The sequence below is a fragment of the Arachis hypogaea genome, chromosome 20, assembly GCF_003086295.3.
Source record: "Arachis hypogaea cultivar Tifrunner chromosome 20, arahy.Tifrunner.gnm2.J5K5, whole genome shotgun sequence".
NCBI lineage: Eukaryota > Viridiplantae > Streptophyta > Magnoliopsida > Fabales > Fabaceae > Arachis > Arachis hypogaea.
This window is the reverse complement of record NC_092055.1, coordinates 71,686,887-71,707,155: the sequence shown is the minus strand read 5'-3', so window position 1 is coordinate 71,707,155 and position 20,269 is coordinate 71,686,887.

The following is a 20,269-nucleotide window of genomic DNA, read 5'->3' as shown; positions in this document are numbered from 1 at the left end:
AGTCCAGTTTTACTTGGCTCATGTACACCCCTATTTCAGTGATCCTTCTTCACATCTAGTGATCTAACGATCATTGGGGTTTATGGTGCAGATTTTGTAACCACAAACTAACCGGTAAGTGTACCGAGTCGTACCAAGTAGTACCTCAAGTGAATGAGGGTCGATCCCATGAGGATTGATGGACTACGCAACAATGGTTAAGTGATTTATTTAGTTAGAGAAACAGAAAAGATTGTTGAGAGATCAATTGCATCAAACAGTAAACTTAGAAGATCATAAAACAAGCAGTAAATTGAGGTGAAATATATATAGAGAAAACAGTTAAGATTTCAGAGATATCTATCTTCCGGATTGACTTTTCTTACCAACTATTTTAATCATGCAAGATTCAATTCATGGAAAACTATATGTTTCTAAACCCTAATTTCTTAGTCCTTTTTAGTCTCCTCTAACCTTCATCAACCGCCAATTCCTTGGTCACTTGATTCCAATTAGAAGATTAAGTTCAATTCTAGTGTATATGCCACAGAAATCCTAATTACCCAAATATAAGAGGATTATATGTCCCGTATCCCGTTAAGTCCAGATAATTATAAAATTAGGAGAAATTATTTTCAAGCTGTTGTTCAAGCAAAGAGCTTTTCCAAGTTTTACAAGAATTCAATTAGGACAAGGGTCATTCTTCCGTTCCACCTATATTCATAAGATGAAGACCGAAAACAATTCTTGAAATAAAAATTAATACATGAATTAAAATAGAAAAGTAATAGTATCAATCCATAAAATAGACAGAGCTATTAACCTTAACAGTGGAGGTTTAGTTGCTCATGGTTCAGAGAAAAAACTAGGGTTCTATAAAACTGTAAAGTGCGGAATGAGGTAAGAGAAAAGAGAAGAGCCCGAAGGGCTGATTCTTTTCCTTTTTATATCTAATCTAATTAATGTAAAATATATTTTCTAAAACTAAATAATATATTTTCCTATTTATAAATTAAATAAAAGTTTAATAAAAAATAAATTAAGAACTTCGTGGCTTTCCTTGAGGAGCGTGCGGACCATTGGGTGCTATAAGGTTGGTGCCTAACTTCATGGTGGCCGAATTGCTTTGAATGTTACAGCTAGTCCTGGCGCCTAACATGGGAGGGTATGGCACCAAACTTGGAGGAGGCAGAGGGGAATGAGTGTAATGGTTGTTCCTGGCGCCTAACTTGAGAAACTCCAAGTTATGCGCCACCTTGGCAGTGTACATTTACGTGTGGAGTTTGTCTTGGCGCCTAACTTGAAGAATCCCAAGTTAGGTGCCACCCTTGCCAAATTGATGGAAAAGAAGTATAGACTACTATACATCTTAGCTTTCCAATGCCACTAGAATCACGTCAATTAGACCTCTGCAACTCGAGTTATTCATGTTAGAGTGAAGGGAGGTCAGGGTTAACAGCATCATTCGCTTTCTTCTCTTTTTCTATAGAAACTCCATTAAATCCATCTGAATGCTACCTAAAATAACAGAATTGCACACAACTTAAAGTAGCATCCATAATGGCTAAAAGATATTTAAATCTTGATTAAACTAAAAAATTTGAATGCAAATTCACTAGGAAAAGATAGGAAAAATGCTCATGCATCACAACACCAAACTGCAATTGTTGCTTGTCCTCAAGAAACCAAAACTAACATAGGTTTAGGATGTGAATTTTCATGAGAAGTGAGTGTTCAATGAAGCTCATGGCTCTTCTTAAAGTGGTGTTTATGCACTGCAATCCTGAATAGTTTTGGCATCTCACTCTCCTTTGAATTAGAGGAATGTCACTGTCATTCGGAATTAGAATCCGGATAATATTATGAATTCTCTAATATTTTATACTTCATTTTAATCCTTGAACACAGCAAATTTCCTTTAATTCTCTTTTCTTTGGTGCTTTTCACCCTGAGTCTAGCCGTGGCTTTAAATGCTTTGTCTTAAGATTCACTTGACATAAAAACACCACAAGCACTTAACTGGGGAACTCTCCTTAAGTTCTAATTTTTCTTTCAGTTACTCTCAGACAGTGGTGCTCAAAGCCTTTGGTATACTCTGTTAAATACATTTGATCTCGACTCTTAGTGCTCTGTCTCAAGGATTACTTGACACATTTACACCACAAGCATATGACTAGGGAAATAACTCTTTGAGCTTTTAATCATGTCTGACCTCCCTAGTCATTAATGCTCAGAGCCTTCAACCTTGCTTTTATTTTTCTTTTGTTTTTTCTTTTGCTTCAAGGATTAAGCTTTTGTTTACTTTAGAGAATTTATAATAGTTCTCTAAATTCCTGTTTATTATACATCAACAACCTTTGATTTAAATTCAAATATGCACAGTTCATGTCATGCATTCATAATCACAAAGAACACCACCACATTTAAGTAAATAAGACTACTCTTTGATATAAACTCTATTTCTCATGCAATACATCTTTTTCTTTTTCTTTTTCTTTTGAATTCAAGCTCAGTGAGCGATACATGAGACACTTTTCAGAATTAAAAGCAAGTAACAAAATTAAAATAGCAAATCAAACTAGAACTTAGGAATTAAAATTACAAAGGATCATGCAGAAACTAAGACAACACAGTAGAAAACAGGAACATAACATAGTAATGGCAAAATAATATAGGAAGTGAAAGGAACTGTGCCACCTCAATCTCTATAGTGGGATCTCTCTCCTCTGGCTATGATCCATATAGTCCTCTCAGGCGGCTATAATCCTGTCTCAGTTGGGAAATCTCCTGGTGCTGAGAGTCCTGAGTAGCTCTCATTTGATCGAGGGTGGTGGTGAGATACTCCCAACGGTTGTTTTGTGTCACCCTCATCTCCTCAATAGATGCAGTGTACTGCTGCCAACGGCTATCCTACGTGATCCTCATCTGCTCAATGGAGGAAGTGAGCTGCTGCCAGTATTCTTGAGGTGGAAAGTAGTGTCCCTGAGGCAATGATGGCTGGTCCTGTTGAGCTTCCTCCTCAACTTGCTCTTCTCTGGGGACCCTGTGCTGTTCCCTGTGAGTCTCCATGGTCTTCTTGGTAATTGGTCTCTCAACAAGAATGGAAAAGTCATTCACCAGCTTTACCCCTGCTGCTTCACACAGGCAGTAAATCAGATGTGGAAAACCAAGCCTAGCCTTCTGAAGAGGATTGGAGGCAATATTGTATATCTGTTCTGGAATAATTTTCTCTACCTCTACCACTTCTCCCTTCATGATATAGTAAATCATGAGAGCCCAGTCCACAGTACATTTGGACCGGTTGCTAGTTGGCATGATAGACCTCCGAGTGAAGTCTAACCATCACCTAGCTAAAGGAAGAAGATCAGTGCTCTTTAGTTGGTTTGGCTTCCCCTTTGCACCTATTCTCCACTGAGAATCGAGAATGCATATTTCTTCAATGACTTGGTCTAGTTCCTGGTCTCTATGCATCCTTTCGCTGTAGCAGGCAGACATATGATCTGGACCCGACAGATGGAGGGCCTGGCGGATGTTTCTTGGACTGAAATCAATGACTTTTACCCTTACATAGCTCTGATAATTTTCTAATTGACCCCTTCAACGTCCTTGTACGTGACCCAGAGGTTTCCTTAAAACTCATGGACCATCAGTTGTCCAACCTCCGTGTGTGGGCTGCACAGAAAATGCCACCCTTTTCTTTCAATTTGAAATTGAATTTCCAAATATTCATCCGATTGCAGTGCAAATCTCACTTCCGGAGTCACAACCTTCTTGTAGGTCTGATCATAAAAGTGTTTTTCATGGAGCTTGGATCAGAACCTGTGTGTATCATGAGAATTAGTGGCTAGCTCTTTGCCTTTCCTCTTCTTTTAGGATGCAATAGTTTTGGGTGCCATTACAGATAACAGGGAAAATAAACAAGCAAAGCGACAACACCAAACTTAAAACTTTTGCTCGTCCTCAAGAAAATTAAAAGAATACAAAGGGGAAGACAGAGGGGAGCGAAAGAAGAAACTGGAAAATAAGAGAATAGAAATTAAATTTAAAATTTTCTTTCCTGTTTGTTTTTTTTAACTGAAAAGATAGAAAAAAAAAAGAAAAGAAGAGGAGTAGGGGGCACGGTTGAATAGAGGAAGGGGGTGGGGATGAAGGTGAGGGGTTAGTGTTGTTGTTGTGGTTGAGAAGGGAATTGGGGAGAGGTTGGTTGTTCTTTCAAGAGAGGAGTATGGGGTTATATGAGGGTGGGGTTTAAAGGGAGGTGTGTGTGTTTAGGGAAGATGAGAGTTATTGTGTGTGTCTGGAGATGGGATGGGGAGGGTTTTATAGAGAAGTTGGGGTGGGGTTTCGTTGAGGGTTGGTTACGGTTATGTATTTGGAAGGGAGTGGTGTTACGGATTGGAGTTGGGGGAAGCACTTGTGTCACAAACGTGTATGGGGAATGGAAGGAATAAGATAGGGGCAAGGGGTCAGGGATAGGGGGGAACGGTTTGAGGTTCTTGAAGGAAGGGGACAAGGGATTCGGACAGGAGGGGATGAGTTCACGGGCATGAGGGCTATGGTTGTGCAAGGCTTGGAAAAAGGGAAAGTAGAATTAGGAGGAGGTATCTTGGAATTGATTGGAAATGATTTGGAGCAAAATTTGGTGATTCGGTTAGGTAATAATTGGGGGGGGGGAGGGGAAGGGCACTTGGTTAGCGCCTAACTTGGGCAACGCGGTGCCCAACTTCATGGAGAATGTAAGCCTAGTGCCTAACATGGATTCCCTGGCACCTAACTTGAGTGTGAACCTCCAACCTGGCGCCTAACTTCAATCCTACGGCGCCTAACTTCAACTCTAGCGTCTCACTCAGCGCCTAACATGAGGTTTGTGGAGTTGGGCGCTGGGGTGGCAGTGAGTAATTCCAATTTGCACGCTTCATGTGGCGCCTAAATTGATGGAGCTAAGTTAGGCGCCACCCCTCCCGAGAGTAACACCAACTTGTTCGCAGCATTGGTGCCTAACTTTAAGGGGTGAAGTTAGGCGCCACCCTTCCAGTAACTATCTTCAGAATTAGCTTGAATATGGCACCAAACTTGAGGTTTTAAAGTTAAGCACCACCCAATCCGAACTTAGCTTCTCCAAGGTGTCCGAAACTCTGTCTTCCTGCACATGTTTCTGTTCTAATTACTCTGCATGATCCAAACACATATAAAACAAAGGAAAAATAGTAGAAACTCAAACAAAAATGAATAAATAATAAAATCAAAGCCAAAGAAATTGAACGGAAGGATACGAAAACATCGGGTTGCCTCCCGACAAACGCTTCTTTAACGTCACTAGCTTAACGGTCAGTTCTGCTAGTTCAGCAGATGAGTGGACCTTTGGCGATCAATCTCGCCTCCAATATAGTGCTTCAACCTCTGGCCATTCACTGTAAATTTTCTGTCAGAATTCTCCTCCTGAATTTCCACATGACCATACGGTAATGCTCTAGTTACCACAAACGGTCCTGACCACCGGGATTTCAGCTTTCCAGAAAAGAGTTTGAGCCTTGAATTGAACAGAAGCACTTTTTGACCTAGCTCAAAGACTCTGATGGCAATCTTCTTGTCATGCCATATCTTAGTTCTCTCCTGATAGAGCTTGGCATTCTCATAAGCTGAATATCTGAATTCATCAAACTCATTCAACTGAAGCATTCTCTTTATTCCTGCAGCTTGAGCATCAAAGTTCAGAAACTTGATTGCCCAGTAAGCTCTATGCTCCAACTCAACTAGCGAGTGACAGGCTTTACCATAGACCAACTGATAAGGGGACATGCCAATAGGAGTCTTATATGCTATTCGGTATGCCCAGAGAGCATCATCAAGCTTCCTAGACCAATCCTTCCTTGAGATGCTGATGGTCTTCTCTAGAATCCTCTTGAGTTCTCTATTAGAAACCTCAACCTGTCCACTTGTCTAAGGATGATAAGGGGTTGCAACTTTATGACGGACTCCATATCTTTGCAAAAGTGAGTCCAGCTGTCTGTTACAAAAGTGATTTCCACCATCATTAATGAGTGTCATTGGGATACCAAACCGGCTGAAAATATATCTCTGAAGAAAGCTCATCACCACCTTGGCATCATTAGTGGGCAGAGCTACAGCTTCACCCACTTGGACACAAAATCAACTGCCACCAAGATATATGTGTTGGAGTATGAAGGTGGAAAAGGTCCCATGAAGTCAATACCCCACACATCAAATAGCTCTATCTCAAGAATCCCCTACTCTGGCATCTCATGGTTGGCAGGGAGATTCTTAGCTCTCTTACATCTGTCACAGTTCTTCACAAATGCTCTTGAGTCCCGAAAGAGAGTCGGCCAGTAGAAACCGTTTTGAAGGACCTTTGTAGCTGTTCTTTCACCACCAAAGTGGCCTCCATAATCAGAGCCATGACAGTGCCAAAGAATCTGCTGTGTTTTCTCATCTGAGACACACCTTCGGATTATACCATCTGAGCATATTCTAAAAAGATATGGTTCCTCCCAAAAGTAGTACTTTGCATCAGTCAATAGTTTCTTCACTTGTTGTTTACTATACTCTTTTGGGATGAACTTCATGGCTTTGTAATTTGCAATATCTGCAAACCATGGAGCTTGCTGAATGACAAAAAGTTTCTCATCCGGAAATGTCTTAGTCACAGCTATGGGTGGTTGCACTCCTTCTTCAGGTTCAATTCTGGAAAGGTGATCAGCCACTTGATTTTCTGACCCTTTCCTGTCTTTGATCTCAATATCAAACTCCTGAAGGAGTAGCACCCATCTGATCAATCTTGGTTTAGAATCCTGTTTGGTTAGAAGGTACTTCAAAGCAGCATGATCAGTATAAACAATAACCTTTGAACCAATTAAATAGGACCTAAACTTATCAATAGCATACACGACAGCGAATAATTCTTTTTCTGTAGTTGTGTAATTCTTCTGAGCATCATCAATACATGACTAGCATAGTAAATGACATGCATAAGCTTGCCTTGCCTCTGTGCTAAAATAGCTCCTATAGCATAATCACAAGCATCACACATTAATTCAAATGGAAAATCCCAATCAGGGGGAGCTATGATGGAAGCAGAGGTAAGGTTTGCTTTCAGAGTTTTAAAAGCATGCAGCCATTCAGCATCAAATACAAAAGGAACATCAACAACTAATAGGTTGCTCAATGGTTTAGAAATTTTAGAAAAATCCTTTATAAATATTCTATAAAATCCTGCATGACCCAAGAAACTCCTGACTGCCTTAACATTAGTTGATGGTGATAATTTTTCAATTACCTCCACCTTGACTCTATCAACCTCAATTCCCTTGCTTGAAATCCGGTGTCCAAGAACAATACCTTCTGTGACCATAAAGTGACATTTCTCCCAATTTAAAACAATGTTTGATTCTTGACACCGTTTCAAGACCAGAGATAAATGCTTAAGGCAAGATTCAAAAGAATTACCAAAAATAGAAAAATCATCCATAAATACCTCAATAAACTTTTCAACCATATTAGAAAAATTGAAAGCATACACCTCTTAAAAGTTACAGAGTCCAAATGACATTCTTCGGTAAGCAAATACTCTAAAAGGACATGTGAATACCGTCTTCTCTTAATATTGAGGGTCCACTGTAATTTGGTTATATCCAGAATATCCATCTAGACAACAATAAAAAGCATGACCAGCTAACCTCTGATGCGTGAGCATCTTTCCTATCTTTTCCTAGTAAATTTGCATTCAAATCGTTGAGTTTAATCAAGATTTAAATATCTTTTAGCCACTATGCATGCTACTTTGAATTGTGTACAATTCTATTTATTTCAGGTAGCATTCAGGTGGATTTGATAGAGTTTTGTAGCAGAAAAGGAAGAAAACGAATGATGCTATCAACCCCTACTTCCTTGCACTCAAACAAGAATAACTTGAGCTACAGAGGTCCAATTGATGTTATTTCAGCGGAATTGGAAAGCTAACTTCCAGGTCTTTCCAACGATATATAATAGTACACACTTCTTCTCCAGAACACTCGGCCTTCACGGCACCAAACTTGAGGTTACTCAAGTTTGGCACCACACTCAAGTTTTCAAGAACAATACATTGCTGCCACCCCTACGCCGAACTTGAGAATTTCCAAGTTTAGCGTGGGCATGAAGAATTCCAAGAAAACACTCTGCCTCCTCCATGCTGAACTTGGGAATTCTCAAGTTTGGCGTGGACCTTAGTGAAGGAGTGGTCCCCAATGCGTTCCAAAGGCTACGAGAATCAATTAATTTATTTTGTTAAACTTTTATTTTATTTATAATTAGGAAAGAATATTATTTAGTTTAGGAAATATATTTTACATTAATTAGGATTAGATATAAATGGAAAAAGAATCAACCCTTCGGAATCTCTTCTCTTACCTCATTCCGTAATTTATAGTTTTTCAGAATCCTTGTTTTCTCTCTGAACCATGAGCAACTAAACCTCTACTGTTAAGGTTAGGAGCTCTGTCTATTGTATGGATTGATAATATTACTTTTCTATTTTAATTTATGTACTAATTTATCATTCAAGAATTATTTTTGTTCTTTATCTTATGAATCTGGGTGGAACGGAAGTATGACCCTTGTTCTAATTGCGTTCTTGTATAACTTGGAAAAGCTCCTTACTTGAACAACAGCTTGAAAATAATTTCTCCTAATTTTCTAATTATCTGGACTTAACAGGATACGTGACATATAATCCTCTTATATTTGGATAATTAGGGTTTTTGTGGCAGATAACTAGAATTGAACTTCACCCTCTAATTGGAATTAAGTGACCAAGTTTTTGGCGCCATTGCCGGGGATTGACTGTGATTGACAACTATTGGTTGTTTGATCTCTTAGATTAGGCATTTTTGCTTTAATTTCATTTAACTTATTTCTTTAAATTTTTTATAAAAAAAATTTTTTTGATTTATTTTATTTAAAATTTTTTTCTCTTAATTTCTGAAATTAAATTTGGTGTCCCCTTAGTTGTTTTTATTCTTCCTAGTTATTCTACTCATTGAGTTTGAATTTTATACTCCTTTTTTCTTATTAGTTATTTTCTTTTCTAAATTATTCAGTTTATTTTCTTTATTTTATTTTTATTTTCTTTTATATTTTATTTTATTTTTATTTCTTTGTATTATTTTTATTTTTCTTTTGTTCTTTCTCCTTTGCTTGCCTGTTTACCACATGGTGCGTTTAATTCTATTTGGTGTTTTGTGCTAAGGAAAAATAATGGAGAGAGATCACATGGGTTACTACTCACACCCAAGTAGTGATTCATATTATTGTGGATGGAGTAACTATCCAAATTTTGGTTGGCAAAGTCAAAACCAAAGAAACTTCAGTGCTCCATGTTCCAACTATCAAGAACCACCATCTCCATATTCATACCAAGAACCACCACCTCTCTATCCATATCAAGAACCATCATCTTTCTACCCATATCAAGAGCCTACATCTCCCTATTCATACCAAGAACCATCCTCTTTTTACTCTTATCTAGAACCATCATCTCCTTCTTATTCATATCAAGAGCCACCATCTCTTTATTCATATCAAGAACCATCATCTCTTGAGCTTCTCATGAAAGAATTCATGCATGATATAAGGATGAGTGTCAAAAATGTAGAGAAATATGTGGAGTTGATTATCAAGCCCCAGAAAGAGGAACAAGCAAATTCCTTCCCAAGAGATATAATGCAAGATCCTATGGAAGAAAGTGAGGAAATCAATCAAAGGATTTCATATTCCAGTGAATTAGAGAACTCTCCACCCTCACACATGGAAGAAGAGAAAGACGCGAAAACAAAGGAGGAAGATGCACAAACAAAGAAGAAATATGCACAAACAAAGGAGGTTGTAAGGGATGAAAACAATTATGGGCATCTACACTCCAATGAAGCAGAGAGTGGCATAGAGGGTGAGTTTCTTGAACCACCAATTCAAGAAGTTCTTGATGAAGGGTACACTCCAACCATCACACGACACCCAAATTTTAAAATCAAAGAAGTGAAGGCAACCAAGGAAAGCACTGAAAAGGAGATTGTGACCAAGAAACAGAAGAAAATATCCAAAAAAAAGAGAAGGTTAGCAAAAAACAATCCAACCTCTACCCCAATAAGCAAAGTGAATCAAGCTAACCACAATAAAAGAAAGCTTGTTAGGAAGAATTTATATCAGGGGACACTAATTTTCACCGCTCCCCCCTTGGAGACATTTCTTTTAACCAACTGGAAGAAGAGGAAGAAAATTCAACAATCAAGTGTCAAGCTAGTGACATTAAAGAAGCGCTTGTTGGGAGGTAACCCAACTACTAGTATCCTTGGTTTTGCAGTTACTTTGGTTTTAATTTTATAGTTATTTTGATTTTAGCAATATAGTTATTTTAGTTCTGGTTTTAAATTACTTTATCTCAATTTTTTTTAGAATTTTTCTTGTTTTACATGTGTTTTAGAACAGGAACAAGAGCAATTAAAAGGAATTTTTGACACCCTGGAATTTTTCTTTGCTTGAGGACAAGCAAAATTTTAAGTTTTGTGTTGTCTTTTCACTTGTGGCTTTTCTATTTATTTTAATGGCACCAAAGGGAGGCGAATCATCTTCACGGAGGAGCACAGCCTGAAGAATGAAACAGCCACCAACATAACTGAGGTGGTTGAGTTCCTTTCATTCTATTTCTCCTTCCGTTCTTATTTTGTTGTCTTATGTTTTTTGTTGCTTTGATTGCCTGCATGATTTTTAGTACTTTCAGTTCTTAGATTTAGTTTCATTCTGTTATTTGCTTTTAGTAAAAAAATGTCTTATGTACTGCTCACTGAGCTTGAATCTAAAAAGAAAAGAAAAGAAGTGATGTATTGCATGAGAAATTGAGTTTATATTTAAGAGTAGTCTTATTTACATAAATATGGTGGTATTATCTATGATTCTGAATGCATGATATGAACAGTGCATATTTGAATTTGAATCAAGGGATGTTGAAGTATAAGGAACAGGAATTTAGAGAACTATTCTGAATTCTCTGAATTAAACAAAAGCTTAATCCTTGAAGCAAAAGAAACAGCAAAAGAAAAATAAAAGCAAGGTCCAAGGCTCTGAGCATCAGTGACTAGGAAGGTTAGACATGATTAAAAGCTCAAATAGTTGTTTTCCTGGTCATATGCTTGTGGTGTAATTGTGTCAAGTAACCTTTGACACAGAACACTAAAAGTCGAGATCAAGTGCATTTAGCAGAGTATGTCCAAGGCTTTGAGCACTACTGTCTAGGAGCAATTGGAAAAAAAAATCAAAACTTCAAGAGAGTTCTCCAGTTAAATGCTTGTGGTGTTCTTGTGTCAATTAACCATTGAGACAGAACATTTAAAGTCACGGCTAGGCTCAAGGTGCAAAGCACTAAGTAATTGAGAATTAAGGGATATCTGCTGTGTTCACGGATTAAACTGAAGTATAAAGATCAGAGAATTCATAATATTATCCGGATTCTAATTCCGAATGACAATGACATTCCTCTGATTCAAAGGAGAGTAAGATGCCAAAACTATTCAGTATTACAATAGATAAACCACACTTCAAGAAGATACATAAGCCTAATTGAACTCTCACTTCTCATGCAAATTCACATCTTAATCATGTATTAGTTTTGGTTGCTTGAGGACAAGCAACAATTCAAGTTTGGTGTTGTGATGCGTGAGCATCTTTCCTATATTTTCCTAGTGAATTTGCATCCAAATTGTTGAGTTTAACCAAGATTTAAATATCTTTTAGCCACTATGGATGCTACTTTGAATTGTGTGCAATTCTGTTTATTTCAGATAGCATTCAGATGGAATTGACAAAGTTTTGTAGCAGAAAAGGAAGAAAACGAATGATGCTTTCAACCCCGACCTCCTTGCACTCAAACAAGAATAACTCTAGGTACAGAGGTCCAATTGATGTGATTTTAGTGGCATTGGAAAGCTAACTGTCAGAGCTTCCCAACGATGTATAATAGTGCACACTTCTTCTCCAGAACACTCGGCCTTCACGGCGCCAAACTTGAGGTTACTCAAGTTTGGCGCCACACTCAAGTTTTCAAGAAGAATACATTGCTGCCACCCCCACGCCGAACTTGGGAATTTCCAAGCTCAGTGTGGGCATGAAGAATTCCAAGAAAACACTCTGCCTCCTCCATGCTGAACTTGAGCTTTCTCAAGTTCAGTGCCAGTCCAATGCACCAAAGGAAGTCACGTGCATCACTCCACACTGAGCTTGGGTTAATCCAAGTTCAGCGTGGACTCAAGAAAAGCACAAGTTTAGCCACTGCCTCATCCACGCTGAATTTGGGAATTCTTAAGTTCGGCGTGGACCTCAATGAAGGAGTGGTCCCCAATGCGTTCCAAAGGCTACGAGAATCAATTAATTTATTTTGGTTAAACTTTTATTTTATTTATAATTAGGAAAAAATATTATTTAGTTTAGAAAATATATTTTACATTAATTAGGATTAGATATAAAAGGGAAAAGAATCAGCCCTTTGGAATCTCTTCTCTTACCTCATTCCGCAATTTACAGTTTTTCAGAATCCTTGTTTTCTCTCTGAACCATGAGCAACAAAACCTCCACTGTTAAGGTTAGGAGCTCTGTCTATTGTATGGATTGATAATATTACTTTTCTATTTTAATTAATATACTGATTTATCATTCAAGAATTGTTTTCAAGCTGTTGTTCAAGTAAAGATCTTTTCCATGTTATACAAGAACGCAATTAGAACAAGGTCATACTTCCATTCCATCCAGAGAATTGTTTTAGTTCTATATCTTATGAATCTGGGTGGAACGGAAGTATGATCCTTGTTCTAATTGCGTTCTTGTATAACTTGAAAAAACTCTTTACTTGAACAACAGCTTGAAAATAATTTCTCCTAAATTTCTAATTATCTGGACTTAACGGGATACGTGACATATAATCCTCTTATATTTGGGTAATTAGGATTTTTGTGGCATATAACTAGAATTGAACTTCACCCTCTAATTGGAATTAAGTGACCAAGGAATTGGTAGTTGATGAAGGTTAGAGGAGACTAAAAAGGTCTAAGGAATTAGGGTTTAGTTACATATAGTTGCCATGAATTAAATCTTGCATGATTAAAATAGTTAGTAAGAAAAGTCAATCCGAAAAATAGATAACTCTGAAGCCTTAACTGTTTCTCCATATATTATTCACTACTTGTTTACTGCCTGCTTTTCTGATTCTCTGATTTACTGTTTAATGCAATTGAGACCCAAACACTATTTTCTATCTGTCTAACTAAGTAAATCAGTTAATCACTGTTGCTTGATCCATCAATCCTCATGGGATCGACCCTCACTCACCTGAGGTATTACTTGGTTGTACTAATCCCCTTTAAATCACCAATGGTCCACCCAAGAGCTGTTTTATGGCTCTTGAGCACTGCAATCAGCGCCTCTTCCTCACTAGGTTTCAAGGAAGAGCTAATAATCACTGGATATGAATCATTTTTACCTAGGAACACATATTTCAAAGAAGGAGGCTAGGGCTTTAGCTCAACCTTTGGGACTTCTTCCTCCACCTTAGGCGTGTTAGCTATATCCTTCTGAGGTGGTGCATCATCAATCTCAAGTAATTCATACTCAGAGAGAGGGTCTAGAATATCAACAAGTACCTTAGCTTCTAGTACCTCTTGAACAAGTGGTTCAACAACATCAACTCTCAAACACCTCTCAGATTCATTAGGGTGTTTAATAGCTTCAAACACATTAAGGACCACCTATTCTTCATTCACCCTCAGGGTTAATTCACCCTTTTGCACATTAATCAAAGCTCCACCTGTTGCTAAAAAGGGTCTTCCAAGAATAATAGAGGACTTTTTATCCTCTTCCATATCCAATATGACAAAATCAGCAGGAAAAATAAATGGACCCACTTTCACAAGTAAATCCTCAACAATCCCCACAAGAATTTTAATAGAAAGATCAACAAGTTGAAGAGAAATACGAGTGGGTTTTACCTCCTCAATCTGTAGCTTTTTCATCACTAAAAGTGGCATGAGGTTGATGCTAGCTCCAAGATTACACAATGCTCCAATGATACAAGGAATTACAAAGCTTCCTGGGTCCTGCATCTTCTCAGGAAGGTTATGTTGAATAATAGCACTAAATTCCTTTGTTAACACCACTGTCTCATTTTCCTTCTAATTCCTCTTGTTAGTCAACAGTTCTTTCATGAATTTAGCATAGAGAGGTATTTGCTCAAGAGTCTCAGCAAAAGGAATGTTGATCTGGAGCTTCTTAAAGACTTCTAAAAATCTGGAAAATTACTTCTCTTTGGAAGCCTTCTGAAGTCTCTGAGGATATGGCATTTTAGGCTTGTACTCAGGAGTCTTAGGCAATGTAGGATGAGTGTCAAGCGAGACTGGGAATGGATTATCTGCACACCTAGGAGGGACGTGCTCCATGGTGCACGAAATTGTGATCATCAACAATGGCACCAAAGGACTTGGAGCTCTTAAACGTGAATCACACTTTGTCACAATTCCGCACAACTAACCAGTAAGTGCACTGGGTCGTCCAAGTAATACCTTAAGTGAGTAAGGGTCGATCCCACGGAGACTGTCGGCTTGAAGCAAGCTATGGTCATCTTGTAAATCTCAGTCAGGCGGATTCAAATGGTTATAGAGGATTGATAATTAAAAGATAAACATAAAATAGAATAAAGATAGAGATACTTATGTAATTCATTGGTAGGAATTTCAGATAAGCGTATGAAGATGCTTTGTTCCTCCTGAACCTCTACTTTCCTATTGCCTTCTTCCAATCATTCATACTCCTTTCCATGGCAAGCTTTATGTTGGGCATCACCGTTGTCAATGGCTACTTCCCGTCCTCTCAGTGAAAACGTTCCAAATGCGCTGTCACCGCACAGCTAATCATCTGTCGGTTCTCGATCATGCTAGAATAGGATCCATTGATCCTTTTGCGTCTGTCACACGCCCAACAATCGCGAGTTTGAAGCTCGTCACAGTCATCCCTTTCCAATCGTAGATTAGAAACCCAAGAGATACGCATTCAAGCCATTGCTAGTAGAACAGAGGTGGTTGTCAGGCACATGTTCATAGGTGAGAATGATGATGAGTGTCACGGATCATCACATTCATCAAGTTGAAGAACGAATGAATATCTTAGAGAAGAAGTAGGCGTGAATTGAATAGAAAAATAATAGTACTTTGTATTAATTCATGAAGGACAGCAGAGCTCCACACCTTAATCTATGGTGTGTAGAAACTCCACCGTTGAAAATACAAAAGTGATAATGGTGTAAGCATGGCCGAATGGCCAGCCTCCAAGGTCTAGGGACTAAACGTCCAAAGATGTGTGTACAAATACAATAGTAAAAGGTCCTATTTATAGAGAACTAGTAGCCTAGGGTTACAGAAATAAGTAATTAATGCAGAAATCTTCTTCTGGGCCCACTTGGTGTGTGCTTGGACTGAGCATTGAAGCTTCCATGTGTAGAGACTTTTCTTGGAGTTAAACGCCAGCTTTTGTGCCAGTTTGGGTGTTTAACTCCAGCTTTTGTGCCAGTTTTGGAGTTAAACGCCAGAATTCTTGAGCTGACTTGGAACGCCAGTTTAGGCCATCAAATCTTGGGAAAAGTATGGACTATTATATATTGCTGGAAAGCCCAGGATGTCTACTTTTCAACGAAATTGAGAGCGCACCAATTGGGCTTCTGTAGCTCCAGAAAATCCACTTCGAGTGCAGGGAGGTCAGAATCCAACAGCATCTGCAGTCCTTTTTCAGCCTCTGAATTAGATTTTTGCTCAGGTCCCTCAATTTCAGCCAGAAAATACTTGAAATCACAGAAAAAGACACAAACTCATAGTAAAGTCCAGAATTGTGATTTTTATTTAAAAACTAATAAAAATATAATAAAAACTAATTAAAATATACTAAAAATATACTAAAAACAATGCCAAAAAACGTATAAATTATCCGCTCATCACAACACCAAACTTAAATTGTTGCTTGTCCCCAAGCAACTGAAAATAAAATAGGATAAAAAGAAGAGAATGTCCAATGAATTCCAAAAACATCTATGAATTCCAATGAACAGTTTTGGCATCTCACTTTATTCCTTGAAGTTCAGAATGATTGGCATCTATAGGAACATAGAATCCAGATAGTGTTATTGATTCTCCTAGTTAAGTATGTTGATTCTTGAACACAGCTACTTTATGAGTCTTGGCCGTGGCCCTAAGCACTTTGTTTTCCAGTATTACCACCGGATACATAAATGCCACAGACACATAACTGGGTGATCCTTTTCAGATTGTGACTCAGCTTTACTAGAGTCCCCAATTAGAGGTGTCCAGGGTTCTTAAGCATACTCTTCTTTTTGCTTTGTACCTCGACTTTAACCGCTTAGTCTCAAGTTTTCACTTGACACCTTCACGCCACAATCACATGGTTAGGGACAGCTTGGTTTAGCCGCTTAGGCCAGGATTTCATTCCTGTGGGCCCTCCTATCCACTGATGCTCAAAGCCTTGGATCCTTTTTATCACCTTTGCCTTTTGGTTTAAAGCGGTATTAGCTTTTTCTGCTTGCTTTTCTTTTTTTTTTCTTTTTCTTTTCTCTTTTTCTTCTTTTTTTTTCGCCTCTTTTTTTTCTACAAGCTTTTCACTGCTTTTTCTTGCTTCAAGAATCAATTTTATGATTTTTCAGATCATCAGATAACATTTCTCCTTTCCCATCATTCTTTCAAGAGCCAACAATTTTAACATTCATAAACAATCAAATTCAAAAATATGCACTGTTCAAGCATTCATTCAGAAGAACAATAGTATTGCCACCACATCAAAATAATTAAACTGTTTTAAAATTTGAAATTCATGCACTTCTTTTTCTTTTTCAATTAAAAACATTTTTCATTTAAGAAAGGTGATGGATTCATTTTTATAGCTTTGAGGCATAGACATTTAGACACTAATGATCATGTAATAAAGACACAAACATAAATAAACATAAAGCACAATTTTTGAAAAACAGAAAATAAAGAACAAGAAAATTAAAGAACGGGTCCACCTTACTGATGGTGGCTTGTTCTTCCTCTTGAAGATCTTATGGAGTGCTTGAGCTCCTCAATGTCTCTTCCTTGCCTTTGTTGTTCCTCTCTCATGGTTCTTTGGTCTTCTCTAATTTCATGGAGGAGGATGGAATGCTCTTGGTGCTCTACCCTTAGTTGTCCCATGTTGGAACTTAATTCTCCTAGGGAGGTGTTGATTTGCTCCCAATAGTTTTGTGGAGGAAAATGCATCCCTTGAGGCATCTCAAGGATTTCATGATGAGGAGTTTCCTCATGCTCTTGGTGAGGTTCTCTCACTTGCTCCATCCTTTTCTTAGTGATGGGCTTGTCCTCATCAATGAGGATGTCTTCCTCTATGTCAATTCCAGCTGAATTGCAGAGGTGACAAATGAGATGAGGGAAGGCTAACCTTGCCATAGTAGAGGACTTGTCCGCCACCTTGTAGAGTTCTTGGGATATAACCTCATAAACTTCTACTTCCTCTCTAATCATGATTCTATGAATCATGATAGTCTGGTCTATAGTAACTTCAAATCGGTTGCTAGTAGGAATGATTGAGCGTTGGATGAACTCCAACCATCCCCTAGCCACGGGCTTGAGGTTATGCCTTCTTAGTTGAATCGGCTTCCCTCTTGAATCTCTCTTCCATTGAACGCCCTCTTCACATATGTCCATGAGGACTTGGTCCAACCTTTGATCAAAGTTGACCCTTCTAGTGTATGGGTGTGCATCTCCTTGCATCATGGGCAAGTTGAATGCCAACCTTACATTTTCCGGACTAAAATCTAAGTATTTTCCCGGACCATTGTAAGCCAATTCTTAGGATCCGGGTTCACACTTTGATCATGGTTCTTGGTGATCCATGCATTGGCATAGAACTCTTGAACAATTAAGATTCCGACTTGTTGTATGGGGTTGGTGAGAACTTCCCAACCTCTTCTTCGGATCTCATGTCGGATCTCTAGATATTCGCCCTTTCTGAGCTTAAAAGGGACCTCGGGGATCACCTTCTTTTTGGCCACAACTTCATAGAAGTGGTCTTGATGCACCCTTGAGAGGAATCTCTCCATCTCCCATGACTCGGAGGTGGAAGCTTTTGCCTTCCCTTTCCTCTTTCTAGAGGTTTCTCCGGCCTTTGGTGCCATTAATAGTTATGGAAAAACAAAAAAAGCTTTAGCTTTTACCACACCAAACTTAAAAGGTTGCTCGTCCTCGAGCAAAAGAAGAAAGAAGAGAGTAGAAGAAGAAGAAATAGAGGAGATGGAGGGGGCTTAGTATTTTGGCCAAGGGGGAGGAGTAGTGTGTATGTTGTGTGAACATGAAAGAGTGAAAATGGGTTTATATAGGAGTGGAGAGGGGGGTATGGTTCGGCCATTATGGGTGGGTTTGGGTGGAAAAGTGGTTTGAATTTGAATGATGAGGTAGGTGGGGTTTTATGAAGGATGGATGTGAGTGGTGAAGAGAATGGTGGGATTTGATAGGTGAGGGGTTTTTGGGGAAGAGGTATTGAGGTGATTGGTGAATGGTGAAGAAGAGAGAGAGAGAGGTGGGGAAGGTGGGGATCCTATGGCGTCCACAGATCTTGAGGTGTCAAGGATTTCTCATCCCTGCACATGTGGCGGGCAAAACGCCCCTTGCTGCCAATCCTGGCGTTAAACACCAGGCTGCTGCCCATTTCTGGCATTTAACGCCAGCTTCTTGCCCATTCCTGGCATTAAACGCCAGTCTGGTGCCCATATCTAGCGATAAACGCCCAGAATGGTGCGAGACTGGGCGTTTAACGCCCATTCTGCTACCCTCACTGGCATTTAAACGCCAGTAAGTTTCTCCTCCAGGGTGTTTTATTTTTCATTCTGTTTTTCCTTCTATTTTTTGCTTTTTCAATTATTTTTGTGACTTCACATGATCATCAACCTATAGAAAACATAAAATAACAAAAGAAAATAGAAATTTAATATAGATAAGTAAAAATTGGGTGTCCTCCCAACAAGCGCTTCTTTAATGTCAATAGCTTGACAGTGGCTCCCATGGAGCCTCACAGATGTTCAGAGCAATGTTGGAACCTCCCAACACCAAACTTAGAGTTTGAATGTGGGGGTTCAACACCAAACTTAAAGTTTGGTTGTGGCCTCCCAACACCAAACTTAGAGTTTGACTGTGGGGGCTCTGTTTGACTCTGTATTAAGAGAAGCTCTTCATGCTTCCTCTCCATGGTGACAAAGGGATATCCTTGAGCTTTAAACACAAGGGAGTCTCCATTCACTTGAATGATCAATTCTCCTCTGTCAACATCAATCACAGCTTTTGCTGTCGCTAGGAAGGGTCTGCCAAGGATGATGGATTCATCCATACACTTCTCAGTCTCTAGGATTATGAAGTCAGCAGGGATGTAGTGGCCTTCAACCTTTACCAAGACATCCTCTACAAGTTCATAAGCCTATTTCTTTGAATTGTTTGCCATCTTCAGTGAGATTCTTGCAGCTTGTACCTCAATGATCCCTAGCTTCTCCATTACAGAGAGAGGCATGAGGTTTATACTTGACCCTAGGTCACACAGAGCCTTCTCAAAGGTCATGGTGTCTATGGTACAAGGGATTGAGAATTTTCCAGGGTCTTGTCTCTTCAGAGGTAATTTCTGCCTAGTCAAGTCATCCAGTTCTTTGGTGAGCAATGGAGGTTCATCCTCCCAAGTCTCATTACCAAACAACTTGGCATTTAGCTTCATGATTGCTCCAAGGTACTTAGCAACTTGCTCTTCAGTAGCATCTTCATCCTCTTCAGAGGAAGAATACTCATCAGAGCTCATGAATGGCAGAAGTAAATTAAATGGAATCTCAATAGTCTCAGTGTGAGCCTCAGATTCCCATGGTTCCTCATCAGGGAACTCCATGGAGGCCAGTGGACGTCCATTGAGGTCTTCCTCAGTGGGGATCACTGCCTCTTCCTCCTCTCTAGGTTCGGCCATGTGAGACAAATTTATGGCTTTGCACTCTCTCTTTGGATTCTCTTCTGTATTGCTTGGGAGAGTACTAGGAGGGAGTTCAGTAATTTTCTTACTTAGCTGACCTACTTGTGCCTCCAAATTTCTAATGGAGGACCTTGTTTCAGTAATGAAACTTTGAGTGGTTTTGATTAGATCAGAGACAATGGTTGCTAAGTCAGAGTGGCTTTGCTTAGAATTCTCTGTCTGT